Source organism: Mus musculus, chromosome 14 (genome assembly GCF_000001635.26).
Source record: "Mus musculus strain C57BL/6J chromosome 14, GRCm38.p6 C57BL/6J".
NCBI lineage: Eukaryota > Metazoa > Chordata > Mammalia > Rodentia > Muridae > Mus > Mus musculus.
The window spans coordinates 35,031,283-35,045,877 of record NC_000080.6 but is presented as its reverse complement, the minus strand read 5'-3'; the positions used below and the strand labels follow the sequence as shown (position 1 = coordinate 35,045,877).

Sequence of the window (14,595 nt, the reverse complement as noted above, 5' to 3'; positions counted from 1 at the left end):
AACATGTTTAAGAACATAGGCAGGAGTTCTTACCCATTTGACAGGAACTGGGAGACTTGGAGGAATAAAAGAACTTGTCAAAGTCACATTGTTTTTCTGCTTAGTGAACGGGTCGACACAATCTGTACTCCTTGAAGCTGCTCATAGGAAAGGGAGTAGATCTAGTGTTTATGGCTTCCCAGGCTAACAGATGCCAATGTTTTCCTAGCCACCCAGTCATGCTATTTAAAATGGTCAAAAATTCAAACTGAGGCTAAAGAGACAGCACAGTGGATGAAGGCATTTTCTGCCAAGACTGACGAATTGAATTCTGTTCTCAGGACATGGTGGAAAGAGAAAACCAACTCCCACAAGCTGTTCTCTGACACTGTGCATATGGGCACAATCACAGACACAGACACACGCACGCACGCATGCATGCATGCATGCACACACATGCACACACAAGCACATATGCACACACACACACACAAGGACATGGGTGATCAGAGAATGTGGCCATTGCTCAGAGTCCTACAACTGAGGAACCACAGGTATGAGGCTGCAGTCAGACACTCTATCACATGACCTTTGCTGCCACTAAGTGTCTGAGATGACTCATCACAAGAGCCAGTCTTGTCAGCCCAGTTATGGACACAGCATTCAATTAGCAACCTGCCAAGGTTGAGGGTCTGGGCCAGGCTAGGTTAGCCAGGAGCAGATGGACGCCTGAACAGAGAGTCCTCATGCCGAGTCTGCAGGCTGAGGGCTGGCCACGCTTTCTCTCACAATCTCCTAGAACTGATCTCATTGGCCAACAAGAAGGATATGTATTCTCTTCCCAGCTCCTCAAGTGAACATCTGTTTTTCTCGAAGCTGTGAATGTCACGTCAAGATTTTCCAATTACCTTCGCCTTGGTTTTATTTAGCATCAGTGTATTGGAGGCATAATTAGTCTGAGATGAAAACCTGTATTGTTCCCTTCTCCTCAGCAATGAAATAGGTTTCCCAAATGTGCTAACAGAGAGGATCCTTCTCCAAAAATGACAAACAGCAAGTGAAGAATGAAAGCGGGAGTGGAGCCCTGATCAGTGACAAGCACAGGCAAGGAGGCATGGGACGCGGAGTATGAAGGGGGCATTGGCCACAGACCTCCGCCTCTAACCTCAACTTCCTTGCTCCTAAGAAGGACAGGCTTTTGACACAGCACAAAGTGATGCCGGTGACAATGAAGGACCAGTTTCCAGGGATGTGTTTTCTAATTCTCCACCAGCACTGAGATGCCTGAGGAGGGGGGTTCTTGGTGAGGTGGTGCCATCCAATACTCTCCTCCCTCACCTGTTTGGCCACAACCCTTGCCCAAGACTAGACCCTAGCTTCTGCTCTGTGCAATACGTGTCAAGTCACATCTTGCAAGTCTCCCCCATGGGTAGTGTACAGTAGTTGTCCTGTTCCGACCCTTGCACTCTTAACAGCTCCTCTATACAAAGCAGCCAGAGGGCTCACTAAACAGAAAAAAAACGGGTCATGTCATCACACCTTTAAACTCTCTGGTGACCTCCCATCACACCATAAACAAAGCCCCCAGTCCTCGCCTGGGCTGCAGAACCTCGGTGGGATTCCCTCCCAGACTTACCCACCCGCCTCTCATTCAGCTCAGACCACGTCAGCATTCTTTCTGTTCCCACAACATGCCAGGCTATATTCCCACCTGGGGGCCCTGACAATGACAAAGGTCTCCTTTTAAAAAGGAACACCGCCAAAGGCTCTGTCAAGCGTGAGTTAGGAAATAAGCAAGTGAGGCTGCTGCTCACCCGACAGTGACCTCTGGCAGGCCAGTCCACGCTCGGACCTGGGTTCCTCGTGGGACTGCTCACCGTGTGCTAGTGCTTTCTGCCTCTTCCTCCCTCTCATTTAAAATATGTCTGTAGCTCTGAAGACCTCACTTCTTTGGTTGCCCACCAGACCCCAGCACTTACTCGAGACCAGTAGGGAAAATGGTGAAGTTCAGCAACAAGAAACCCACAAAGTGAGTGCATTTCACCTTCAGATCAGTGAGAGGATCGTGGGAAAGAAACAATGAGATTGTGGTGAGGGCCCAGAATGCTGGCCCATCAATCATGGATATAGGAATGTTCTCCACACTGATCCATCCAGCAGAGGGATGGTTCCTTCATCAATGAGTTCACCATCTCCAGCAGTCTGCCAGCAGAGGCCATAGTAGAACCCCTGTGTCAGGGACATGAGCATCCTCCCAAGTCCCTGAGTCCAGAGCACTCTAGCTGGCTTCTTCTCACTCAGTCTTACAGCTACGCCATTACCCTCTGAAGAAGGGCAGAGACTCATATTCTGGCCAGAGGTACCTCACGGGGTTGGAGGGGGGTGCTAGGGTATTGGGTAGAATACACATGCCCAACAGGCATGAGAAGGACATATGAACCTCAGTCTGCTAAGGTGTAACCTGGAGGCTCCAAGAAGGACAACCTCTATGAAGCCCCAGGTAGAAGCAGATACCTGTCAGATAATGTTGAATGTATGGCCTGCACTTTTATCCAGGGATTCAAGCAGGGAAGGAGATGGGAGGCATGACAGCACCATAACCTGCTCTCATATGGCTGATCTCAGTTTATCCTTCCCATACTCCTGCAAGGGGAGAATATGACTTCTGTCCCACAGACAAAGAGCCTAATACTCAATGTTTAGGAAGATAAAGTTGTTCAGTGGGTCTAACTAATGTGACATTCTGAATTACTGTCACCTATACCCGTGATGGTCAGGCAGTCATCCTCTGATTATAGACCTGTCTATTTAGAAACATTCTAAATACTTCCTGCCTTTTCTTCTCCCATCGTTTCAGAAAACAGAGTCCCTTAACCTTCTCAGGCAAAAACCCAATAAGAGCCCTGCTCCATTTTCTGCTGCATCATCTGATCTGTGACCCATTCAGAGAGAAGCTGGTAGCTGGAGCATTTCCTCATTTTTCCTGCTCCAAACGTGTGCAGACCCAGGGCTACTAAGCCACAGTAAAGCCTCATTCACTTCACCTAGGACAGATGCTTTCATGCAGGACACCAGATGCAAGGAGGTACTAAATGCCTGTGAGCAGGAGAAAAGTGGATCTGAATACGGCCTCCCCCCACGGGTGCCTGCATGTCTTCCTGGGCTTTTAAAGAAGGTGAAAAGCAGACACAGAAAGAGAAAGGAGGAGTAGAAGCCAAAACATGTTGGCTGTGAAATGTGGCATATCTGGGGAGTTCAGGGAGAAAGCAGCTTGTGAGTGTCAAAGGGGAGAGAGACAAGACAAAAGTATTCTAGAAAGTGTCGCTTTGCTATGAAAAGGATCCTCTCAACATTCTTCAGAGAATAATGGTAAAGAATAACATGCCATCGCCCTTTTTTTTCCTTTTTCCTAATGTGACTCTACATAGGCACAGGGACATGAGGCATCACTATTTATACCCGAATTACAAATGAATGAAACAATAGATAAATGAATGAAAGAAAACTTTCAATCCACCATTGTGCGCCCAAAGTCCTAATAGTCTTCTGCCTGTGCTGAGAATGGTAACAGCTAATACTACCCCAGTGGAGGCTTTACACCATGTTATGTCCTGATAATACCCATCACAGGTTAGAAACATCCTGAGTGGGAAATGCTCTTAGAACACCCAACCTGCTGCCCATCCAAGCCCAGCAGCACTGCATGTACAATACTGGTTCCTCTCTCTCTCAGAGCCCATGGCCACTCTGGGAGCTAAGACTTGGTGATGCCAACAGCAGGAGTATATCTTACCATGCCACGCTAACCCCAGAAGAGATCAGCATGCACAATGCTAAGTGCAGTGCTACCGAATGCACATAGCTCTCACACTAAAGCAAAAAGTTGCAAGTCAAATCAGCATAAGGATTGGGTTGCTCACCTCTTCTATCTGCTGCTGCCTTCAAATGTGCCATACACACCCAATGACAATTGGCTGCTCTCTGGACTGTTCCCCCCACACCCCCTGCCAAAGATACATACTCAGAAAGGAGTCCAACTATGAGGAGTTGCCTGTCTCAAGTAGCCAGAAGGAACAGGCTAGACATTTGGCCAGATTTAGAAAGATGCCAAGGAGCTAGAGACCACTTATAAGAGGAAGATGATGCCTTACATATGAGGCTTTCCTAAAGGACTAAGAAAGAGCGCCAGGTCTGCTACATATGCGAAATGCTTGTGGGTTTGACGTAACTTGAACTAAGTCCACGGTCCTCTCCTTAATTATGAGGGGAGGAGTAGACCTCAAGCCTCAAGACAGATCTCACAGGCAAGATCAAGGGCTCAGCAGGGACTGAGCCTTACCCATGAAAGCTCAAGTCTGTAATTCGCCAGCAACTGACCATCCCTTGCAGCGAGGTACCAGAGAGCAGATATAGCTCATAGAAGAATTCTCAAGAAAATTCAGGAATTTCTTCCTAGAACCCGAAGAGCTAACTGAGCCATTAGGAGTACTTACTGCCCTTGCAAAGGAGCTGGGCTCAGTTCCTAGCACTCACATGGCAGCTCACAAGCATCTGTACCTCCAGCTCCAAGAGCTTGGATGCCTTCTTCCAGCCTCCACAGTCTGCTGCATGCATATGGTATGCTTAAACTCATGCAGAAAAACACACATTCACAGTAAATAAATAAATCTTTTTAAGTTAAAAAAAAAAGTAATGCTTTTTGGCTATCCTGTCCAATGCTACTATCACCATCACTATGACAACTGTCATTATCACTGTGACAACTGTCATCACCACCATCATGATCTTACCACTGTGACCACTAACACCATTACTACAATTGCCATAACACTGCCCCCATAGTAAGTACCACTATCCCCAAAACTGACATCACCATCATCACAATTGCCACCACCACCATGACCCTATTACCATTACTATACCATCCATTACATCACAGCCACTACTACTGTTGCCAGCACTATCACCATTAACATACATCTACAATTGTCAGTATCACAACTGCCACTGCCTCCATGGCAACCACTGCTATTACAAATGGCATTACCTTATTACCATTACTATCACAACCACCACAATTCCAACACTGCCTCACAAAAATAGCTCGGATTCCACAATTCTAGAGGACTTCCTTGTCTGGTCTTGTCTGCCATGATGCACTTGGTTCTGTGGAGGCTGATGCCCCACAGAAGAGGAGTGCTAGAGGGGGGAAGGGGAGGGTGTTGATGGGAAACACACTCTTAAAGGCAAAGAGAAGGTAGGAGGCTCATGGAGGGGGGATCTGGAAGGGGTAAATAAATAAAAGAATTAATTAAAAATTAATTTAATAAAAGAATTCCAAATATCTTATGTAGATACCACTTGACTCAAGAGTAGGTTGAACACAGGCAGGGTTACTCTTCAAAGGTACAATACAGAAAAGAAGAAATTACAGTGACCTTAAAGTGTCCTGGTCAGATGATAGGGCCAACGTCAGAAGTGGCAAGCCAAGCTTACAGTACATGCAGCTCTTTCACGTGACACAATGAGAATGGTACTCGTCTACCCATTAGCCTTTCTTTCCAACTCCAATCATGTAGAAAATATTATATAAATTCTAACACAGGAAATTCTATGCTAGAGTTAAAAGCATCCAAAATTTGGGGGATAACTTTAGGCTTAAAAACTAAGGCAATATAAATGGACTGTAGACATCAATTAATGATGTAAAAAATGTTAGTTCACTCAGAATGACAACTATATTAAAACAAAATGCTAACAATGAGGAAAATAAGATGGGATCGCTGAAATTAGAATTTTGTTTGAAAACGAAATGGAGTCTCACCGTAAGTTCTACAGAATACATTTCTAAATGGTTTCCTGAAATAGTTCCTTCCCTGGTTACCTTGTCTTAACTCAGTGCCACAGCAGTGCTCATCCAAGGGTTGGTACTGCCCTTAATCCTTGCCCTGGTATCGTATCCCATCCAGCCAAGCTCACTTCCAGAGGCCACACAGAGCTTTCTGAAGCATGAGGAGAATGCTAGTCCTGCTATGAGGGCCCTTGCTACCTTAAGGATTGATTCCAGGCTCCCACAGACAAAACATCTTTTCCAGGCTCAGCCTCTTCTTCCTCCTTCTCTCCCTCCTCTCCCTCCTCTCCCTCCTCTCCCTCCTCTCCCTCCTCTCCTTCCTCTCCCTCCTCCTCCATGTCTCTCTTGATGTTGCCATATTAGAAAATCTATTGCTCACATAGTCACTCACCTTCTACACCCAGAGCCCTGCTGCTACATCCCTGCTGAATGGCCTCTCATTTCCATTCTTCCTTGTTGGCTCCTCCCACCCTTTAAAGCTCAGTTCAGACACTGCTTCCTACGAGATCTTCTTCCACCCCAGAACAGGTGTGTGAGCCTTGGAGGAGGACACCCTCATGGTCCCTACACTTGCATCTCACTGCACTGTCTTACTTGCTAGAGGGGCAGCAACAAATGCTTACTCATGCCATGAATGAATGACCATGGGTGGAGGAGGCAAACTGAAAACTCACTGCCTTCAATGAAGGGCTTTTGTTCCTGGGTTTTAAATTTTGAATCCTATTCTTCAGGACTCCATTAACCTCACAGGAGTCCTATATAACGACATCCCATTATATGGCAATGTAGCATATTACTAGATTTAATTATAATAGAATAATTAATGTCTGGATATCACTAGTTTGGACATAAAAATTAAATATTACCTTTAGTGTAACTACTCTCTCTAACTTCATGATTTCCCAGCTTGGCTTGGAAATACTGATTTTTAACTGAGAAGTTCCTTTGTTGTGGAGTAAATGATGCCAAGCAGAACATCTGGTCTGCTACTTACCACCATCCTTCAGGCTGGGCTCTTCTGCACCTCTATCTTTCTAATGCTGCTGTGAAAATATATGCCTGCTCTCAGAAATTCCCAAGAATTTTGGTCCAGGTATTTTGGAAGATAGCTGAGGAATCCATCCTTTCTTGATTTCAGTCTCCTTCCATTACATCATGTAAAGGGAACCCAGGAGGAATGAGGGACCCTCAGAAGCTTTGACAAGACAGTACAGTCAAGTCAGAGAAAAGATGGTTAACTCTCTTTGGAAACCTGCCGCCTCACCCTGAGCCTCCATCCCTCTACCACATTCCTCCCCTCCAAGTTTCTCACAGTTCTTGCTTTGAGTATTGCTCCAAAGATTGCAATTTCATGTGCAGTATCATCACATCTGCAATCATACACACCTGCAATCCAGAACTCAAGATGCAGAGGGGGAGGATGAAGAATTTGGGGCTATCCTTGGCTATAGTAAGACATTGTTTTGGAAGGAAGGAAGGAAGGAAGGAAGGAAGGAAGGAAGGAAGGAAGGAAGATAGACAGATAGACATACATACATACATGCATACATACAAAGGGAATTCATTTTTTGCTTTCACAAATTTCTGCTTTCCTGACAGTGAATTTCAGATTGCTGTTCTAATGGCAACATCATGAATGCTCACACCACAAAGTCCAAATGCATGACATAACGTCTCCACTCTAACCCATCCTCTCACTCATCCCTCCAGAAGCCAGTGAGGAGCAGCCTAAGCTTCCCTTTAGCGTGACAGATCACCTATATTTGAACTCTGGTCAATTACATGAAAAAGTTATTACCATGTGGCAAAAACATCAAAACTAGAATATTAGAAACGTCACGTGAAGATGGTTGTTCCGTTGCCCTCCAGCTTCTCCAGCTACTCCAGCTTCTCCAGCTTCTCTAGCTTCTCCAGCTTCTCATTCTTGCCAGCTCTAACTATGGGCCCATGGCTGACTTTAGGACAAAACTGTCCAGCTGATCCCTTAATGCATTTTGACCCAAGGAAAGAATGAAAGTAAATAAAATGATTATAGCTTTTCCAAACCACTAAGTTTTAGGATGGTTTGCCATATAACAATAGACAGCCGGAAGAAATGCCCTCAGCTTCCTGCATGACACTATTCCATTCTGAGACTGAAAGGATGGTCTTTCCCACACCCATTATGCTGGTGTTCCTAGCTCCAACTTCTCTCATTCAGATCTCATGAGCATAGATCCTGGATCCCCCAGGGTCTCTTTAAGGCAGGTATCATTACCTCAATTACTTTTGCTTACTGCCTGTCCCCTTTACCACTGATGCAGTAACTAAACTCACCACCCATCTGCTCCCTCCATGCATTGGTAACCCTGCCCTAGGCATGCAAATCTGTGGTTTGTATTATACCTATCATTCCAAAGGGTGATTTTATTCATTCTCAGAATTCTTTAGCTTTTCTCAAAATCTTCCATTTGGAGAACTACCCATTGGAAGTTCACATGGCTGCTGGCATTGGAGCGGTCCCTAGCCACAAGATTCTACAGAGAAGAACAGTGATACACAGCTCCCCACCACCACCAGTATGGTGATAGGTGTGAAGTAATTTCCAACAGGATGCTTACAGATGGGTAGCAATTCCCAGGCTCATTGATCGTTTTTAGTATAGGTTTCTCTAGTTCGGTTTGGCATCTCTTTAGGAGCAGAGACCATGTCTGTTCCCTAAAAGGCCTAGGGATGAAGCCCACTGTGTCTTGGTAGTAGCCTGGTCATTGGCAGGCTCCTGAGAGATTCCTTCACACAGGAAAAGTAGCACTAGAGACAGAAAACACCCGTGGACATCTCTCTTTCCATATGCCTGCTAACCAGCAATACTGCAATGCCAAGAAACAGCTAACTCTAGTGGGATGGGCCAATGACAGTTCAGATGGAAAAGGGCCTAAGATGACCCTACCTGTTTGGGGACATAATCTGTAATATCCCAGGCAACATCTGGAGCATTAGGAACATTGAGATTCCCTTCCCTTTAAGGTCTCCAGGATTCCCTGTGCTTTTTTCTGAGAACATTCTGAAGTGTTGACAGCCCAGTTCTCAATCTCAACTGGATGGCAAAGGACCAGAAATGGTCTGTCCCTTCTTGCTAGCCCCTTCCCTCAACATCCAGAGCTGCAAGCACATCTGGTCTCCTTCACCCGGTTCCAGGAGTCATGCTTCCTGACAGAGAGTCAGCGGGGAGGCAGAATATTCCCAGGTTCTCCTTCTCTGGGCCATTAACACTTTTTCCTTGACCTCGGCAGCCCCAAGCTGGTTCTACCATTTCAACCAATAGCCATCCAAAGCCACAGTAACAAGGACACAATAACAAGGACAGGCCACTTGCTCTGTGCTTCAGCCTGAGCTCCTGGAACGGCATCCCATGGCCTCAGAAACCTCAGCTTGCCTTGGTAGATAAAAGAATAGGTGATGTGGATGAGAGGAAGGATGCCTTTTAGTCTTCTGTGCTCTGTCACCATTTAACTTAAAGTATTTCACTTCCTGCACTCCTCATGTGGTAGAAAACGATTTCCTACCTACATGCCCCAAGTGTCTCGAAGTTCCTTATATAGTAGACACGTAGGTGTTTCTCCGGGTAAACAACCCCTTCCATTCTCCACTGCTATGTTTGTTTCTCTCGTATTTGCATTTGTCTCATATAAGCAGCGACTCCTTTGTCCCAAGCTCCAGGGTTGCAGTCATGGACCACAATGCCTTTTGGTTGCCCTTTCCCTAACATCATGACATAAGAGAACATAGCTAACAATATGGAGTATAGTGAACTAGGCCCAAGGAGATGCTGAGCCATCCCATCCACAGCTAGGGAGTAAGTAGCAGATGTACCTCTTATAGCCCACCAAAAATCAATAAATAAATAAAACCACTTCTCTCCAGGTCCAGCATCTCAGTGGTAGGTCACAGTCACGGCCTTGATGGCAAGCACTAGCATACAACCAAATTGGTAACACTGCATTTGCTCAGAGACAAGCTAGCATATTTCTCCACACCCTTGATGCACCATAGCTTTACATGTTCTCAAATCCTCATTCTCCGTTCATACAATAGTCACAGGTACCTCCAAGCCACCTAGAACTATGACAGACTCTTAGTCAGAGGAAGGGGTACAACTGCCCCTCATGAAAAACTGATGATTCTTAGGCTAAACTAATAGTTCAGAGGAAGGAAATCTCATCATGCTAATGGGAAACCAAGGCTAGGGAAGTTATAGAAGGAGATGGTGAGGCAGGTCTGCCTAGAACCATGTCTTGCCCCTACTCCTAAACAGAAGGAAGGTGTAAATGTTCTTTAGGGCCCAGGATTTCCCAAGAAAACTGCTCTTTCAGTGACAAGTTGGGAGCAAGTGAGAGGGGCCCTCCCCCTTAGATGAAGCTCTCAGTTGATCTGACCCAGCTCTACTGACAGACCCATGAATGATACTCTGGCCTCCCACAAAGTGTCCAGTGTGCCTTTCCTATATCACTTTCTCCTTCATAGTGATATTCATAAAAGGCTCTCTGCAAAGATTTAGGGAAAAGATGGCTTCCTCTTCGTCTGCTATGGGCAACAAGTCTCTTCCCACAAACACATAGTGTTCAGTGCTGGGCTTGGAGACAGGCTGCTCTGAAATACAGCTCACTACACACACTCCCTGCTCTGCCACAGCCCTGCTCCTCTAGCATCATTGAAACAATGTAGTCAGCTGCTGGGTCCACAAAAAGCCAACTTGATACATAAAGACTGGAGCCATTACTCTTCATTCTATCCAGCTTTCACCACTCTCACCCCAAAGCTGAACAACGCTGAAACAAGATAAGAAAACAAGGCAATGGCCCAATTTCACCCCAACCCTCTTCCTTCCCTCAGGTGGGAAACCTGTCTTTCATCTGCATGTTAGATTGATGATGGATTAGCCCCAACCCCATGCACTGCCTTTCCTTGTCCATGTGACTTCACACATGTAACTCAAGGAGCAGAGTCTCTTACACCTGCCCATTCAGCTGATCCTATGGCTCACAGTGGCTAAGAGGATGGAGCAAAAGCAACAGAGCAAGGTCTGAGGCTAGAGTTTCAGCAGCCCTGAGCATCTCTGTTGGTTGTTCTGAATCTCTGCTGCTGTCATGTAAACATGTATTAGTTTACAGGCCTACTGATAAAAGACCCGTGGCTGGTCATCCCATCATTTCAGACCACAGCTGGGCAGCATCATCCTCATGAGAGAGCCAGAGGTATTTATGTGCCCTGATCAGTCTTCTTTATCCAGATCTACTGACCAACAACTAAACACTGTTGCTTAAGCACACTGACTTCTAGAATGTATATTACACAGCATCAGCTAACTGATACAAAGTCCATCTCCTCTCAAGGTGGACAACCTGGCCCAATACAGACAGGAAGTGACCGATAGCAAGTTCCTGCCAGTTTCAAGTATAAAGGTTCCATCTGGGAGCTACCTTGTGCAGATCAATGAACCAGATGTGGGCTGTATGGCTCACAAGGTTTTTGAAGTGGGTCCATGCCAATTCACACAGCTTCTCCTTACCTCTGCCCTGTATAACACTTTCCTATGTGTTTCCCCCACCCCCACCCCAGGCTTCTTATCTAGCCTCTTCATCCATGCTACCTCAGAAAAGGCCTTCTAACCTGAAAATTCTTAGTACCTGGGTACTAAGGTACAAAAAGGGTAACTAAGTTATTTCAGCTGCAGCCAGCTGCCAACACTTGTGTCTATTCTTCCAGCCTCATGCCTTCTGGATGAAAGGGCAAGCTGCAAATAAGACATAGGGAAGACTAACTTTTCTCAGCTATTTAATGACCTGCAAAAGATAGAACCCAAGGATCCATCATGCCCATGCTTCAGGTTCCCCTACCTACCCCTTCTTTCTCCCCCTTCCATCTCTCTAACCCCATGGAGAAGCAGGGCAGCTTCCTTGGGCATCCCTGAGCATGAAGAATGAAGATAAAATAGACCAGAAGCAACACTCAGCAGAGAGTCATCACCAAAGTCCACCGAGTTTCATGCATTTTCTCTCTCCATGATTGCTTGGAATCTCCTTCAAAATCAAACATTAAGTTCTTTCAAAGTCAGGTTTATGCAGGTGCTTCTGCTTGGCAAAAACATTAAGAATGTGTTCACTATGTGTCTTAGATAGAATTTTATTGCTGTGAAGAGACACCATGACCATGGCAACTCCTATAAAGGAAAACACTTAATTGAGGCTGGCTTAGAGTTTCAGAGGTTTAGTTCATTATCCTCATGGCAGGAAACATGGCGACATGCAGGCAGACATGGTGCTAGAGAAGAAGCTAAGAGTTCTACATCTTGATCCACAGGCAGTAGAAGGAGGCTGTGTTTCACACTAGATATAGCTTGAGCATATCTAAGCACACCTCCTAATAGTGCCATTCCCTATGGACCGAAGCATTCAAACAAGTCTTTGGGGACCATTCCTATTCAAACCACCACAGTATGTTCACAGGGTATCTGAGGCTCTAAACAATGTTTGCCTGGGGTCAGAAGGCAGTGTTTCTTGGATCCTACAATCATCTTTTTTCCACACCCTGAAAATGGGGTTAACAGACGGGAACAGATTCCTGTCCTATACATAACATTCTAGGCCACAGAGTGGGGACCATAGCAGGTAGTGGATGGGCAGCTAATAAGCCAGCTCTATATGGAGGAGGTGCGTGCTGGAGACAGCAGAGCCCTGAGATCAACCTTCCTCTCACAGCTACTGAGCTGCAAACCAGCAAGAACACACGAGGAAATGACTTTTCCTCGTGATTTTGTTTCTAAAGTTCTCACAGAAAACAATGAACCTCTCCAATTCACAGCACTTTTGTTAAAGTGCCAGGCCTTTAAAATCCATAAACAGTGGGATATAATTAAATGCAAATGTGGGGCCTTATTTAAAAATTAATCTTTTATAATTAATTAGTAATTTAAAATATCTTGGTAAATGATACTTAAATGGCATGGAATTGTGCTAGCTCTGAGTGATAAAGTCGTCTGCTAGAGATTTGCTGCGTTGGAGTGAGAGATATTTGCACATGTCACGTGGGACAACAGAGTACTGCGATTCCTTAATTTACCTTTGCAGACAACTGTAGTAAAAAGGCTTTCTATGCAGATTGTGGGGGCTTTGCTCATAGCAGCAGAACCAGAAAAGAAATTGCTTGGAGTCAACCCACTTGCATTAAGGATTAAGTCAGCCTCCAGCCCTGCTGTCCGCCCAGGAAGCCAAGCTGAGTGGAGATATGCATGACGGGACCCTTTCTACCTTTGCTGCCCTCCATATTTTGCCCAGCCTGAGCAAGCGGTGCCACACATTCCCAGAGCAGTGACAACCTGCCCCTGCAGCTATTCCCTGAATCCTCCTCCCATCCTTCTACTGCAAAAGAGTCCATTGGTGCCTCACTCACCACAAAGGTAAATGTCACCTGCTGCCATTGCCACCCTGTCACTGCCTTTCCCTTCCCAGCATTGCAAAGACTGCCCCAGACCACTCTGCTGCCTGGAGGTCACCACTCTAGTTAATGCAGGTGCACACTGCAGTGTACATTTCCCACTGTGTGTGTGTGTGTGTGTGTGTGTGTGTGTGTGTGTGTGTGTGTGTTCAGGTACCTGAGGGATTGCGCTAGTTTGAATATCTGGTTTTACAAGTTACTATTTGGTTATATGCTTGAGTAGGGGTGTGTGTGTGTGTGTGTGTGTGTGTGTGTGTGTGTGTTCAGGTGCCTGAGGGATTGTGCTAGTTTGAGTATCTGGTTTTACAAGTTACTATTTGGTTATATGCTTGAATAGGGGTGTGTGTGTGTGTGTGTGTGTGTGTGTGTGTGAAAAAGAATAGTGTGTGTGTGACTCTGTATGTGTATCACACACACACACACACACACACACACACACACACACACACACCACAGACAGGCCAGGGCCACTTCACCTACAGAAGCAGCCTAGGCGGTTTGCTGATCTCTCCTGACCTAGAGTAGGATTTTAAGAGTAAGTCTTCTCAACAACAGAAATCTTCAAACCAAAGTCCTGGATTAAGAAGCTACCCTAGGACAGCTGAGCAACCAAAGAAGCAGCCAAAACATGCAAAAGGAAAACCCACCTTAAGCCTTTCTACACAAAGAAAGAATGATTTATTAAAAAATGCCACTTATTTCCCTAATGGATGGGCAGGTTTGGGGGGCTCTAATAAGATACAAGAGCAAGTGTCACACAGCCGCTGACTTACAGATTTACATTCCAATAGAAAGGAGAGAATGCCCAACTTTTATGGGACACAGAGATGGGAACACACAGGCACTGGGGAAGGGAAAGCTGTGCCTGTCATCATGAACAAGGATCAATCAACTGTCTTCTACACAGTGTATTTTGCTAGTCTTTCATTTCTAATGAGACAAGGAAGATGGAAAGAGAAGGAGATACAGAATAAGTGAAGGAGAGAGACGGACTGTAAACAGCCAAAAGCAGAAGCCCATAATGATGTGATGAAAAGACAAAATTCAGGAACCCACACAGTCAGGGAGAGTCTCAGTGGGTGAAAGCCCCAGGTCATGTCCTCTCTGTTAGTCCTTGAGGGTGCCCTGTAGCATGTGGCCCAGGTGGACTCAAGGAAAAGGCTAGTTAGTTCCTGCATTCTCGTAGTTGGTATGGTCCTTGATCCGCAGAAATCACCAGACAGTGTGGTGCATAGGTGATTGAGTAGATGGAGGGGTAGATGGCAGATAGACTTGGTAACAAATGGAAAACA

At 45.7% G+C, this 14,595-nt stretch overlaps 1 protein-coding gene across 4 annotated transcripts in view; it reads right to left on the bottom strand.

Annotated features, from left to right (window-relative positions):
• Grid1 (glutamate receptor, ionotropic, delta 1) overlaps positions 1-14,595 on the bottom strand; it is a 763,385-nt gene that overhangs the window by 537,510 nt on the left and 211,280 nt on the right. The window lies entirely within an intron of this gene.